Source organism: Tachyglossus aculeatus, chromosome X4 (genome assembly GCF_015852505.1).
Source record: "Tachyglossus aculeatus isolate mTacAcu1 chromosome X4, mTacAcu1.pri, whole genome shotgun sequence".
NCBI lineage: Eukaryota > Metazoa > Chordata > Mammalia > Monotremata > Tachyglossidae > Tachyglossus > Tachyglossus aculeatus.
Window position 1 is genome coordinate 43,455,019 of NC_052098.1, and position 1,312 is coordinate 43,456,330.

At 47.8% G+C, this 1,312-nt stretch overlaps 1 non-coding gene across 1 annotated transcript; it reads left to right on the top strand.

Moving 5' to 3' along the window:
• The first annotated feature begins 351 nt into the window (after positions 1 to 351).
• LOC119948650 lies at positions 352 to 489 on the top strand. The gene has a single exon (XR_005457032.1). It is a non-coding gene; the product is annotated as a small nucleolar RNA SNORA7 (small nucleolar RNA).
• Positions 490 to 1,312: the final 823 nt, after the last annotated feature.

Below are 1,312 nucleotides of genomic sequence, written 5' to 3' on the forward strand. Positions count from 1 at the left end.
TAGTTTGGTCTGGCTCCTTCATGCAGTCCACGGGAGGGGTTGGGGGATCAGGATGGCCAGGATTCTGGCCACTAGAGGTGTCCCACACAACATCCCTAGGAAGTGACTGTAGGACCTGGGGATTAGTCACCCTATTTCTGATTGCTGCACACCAGGCCAGTTTAGCTTCTGGAGCCGCCTCCCAAATGTTAGTGATAATAATAATAATTGTGATATTTAAGTGCTTACTGTGTGCCAGGCACTGTAATAAGCACTGGGGTGGATACCAGCCAATTGGATTGGACACAGTCACTGTTCCACGTGGGGCTCACAGTCTTAATCTCCATTTTACAAATGAGGTAACTGAGGCACCCCCTCTCAGGGTCATACCTGGAGAGTTTCCAGTACTCTACCAGTCTCGGCTATGGGAGGGAGAGTCAAGCAGAGGCATACCCGTTCCATTCCTAGCTTGGCCAGTGGCTAGTGAGTGGAAAGCAATCTGCTACAAGTCAAATCTCACCCGTGCTGGGCAATAGTGGCTTGGGAGAGAGTGGAGGGTAGAGACTTGAGATTACTGCGTAGAAGAAGGCAAAGGTAAACCAATTCCGGATTTTTACCAAGAAAACTGTATAGATCCACTACCAGAACAGTTGCAGGTGGAGAGCGGGGCATTCTGGAAGAGATATGTCCGTGGTGTCGCTATGGGTCAGAAACAACTCGACGGCATAAGACAAAGACAACTGAGGCACAGAGAAGTGAAATGGCTCGTCCAAGGTCACACGGGAGACAATTAGAACCCAGGTCTTTCTGACTGCCAGGCCTGTACTCTATCTGCTAGGCCATGCTGCTTCTCAAATATTTACTGTTGTGCCACCTGGTTTCTTTCAATGTGTCTTTAAAGCCATTTATTAGTCCTTCAGTTTTATGGTCATCCTCCTCACCCCCCCTTTTTTTTTTCTTTTGCCCCCCCCCCCCACCCACCCATAGTCTTACTCACAGCTCCCTGAAGTGGCAGTGGGGCATGAAACAGCCAGAAGTATCAAATATTTCTGAAAAAAGGATCACCTAGGATGTTTCATATGGCACATAGACAAGTTTAGCCTGAATCCTGAAATTAGCTGGGTAATGGTGGTGGTGAAGATGGTGTTGGCTACTGAAGTGGCTACCATGGTAATCACCCTTCAGTCTGTGATGCTATGGCACAATATTGTCACTAGGTTGTGGTTATTTTGGCTGTAAATTGGTTTTGAACATAAAATGTCTGTATGTACTTCACAACGTGCTACACTCCAGTCTGCCTACTTGCCTATCGCACCCACCATCCCAGCGGTAA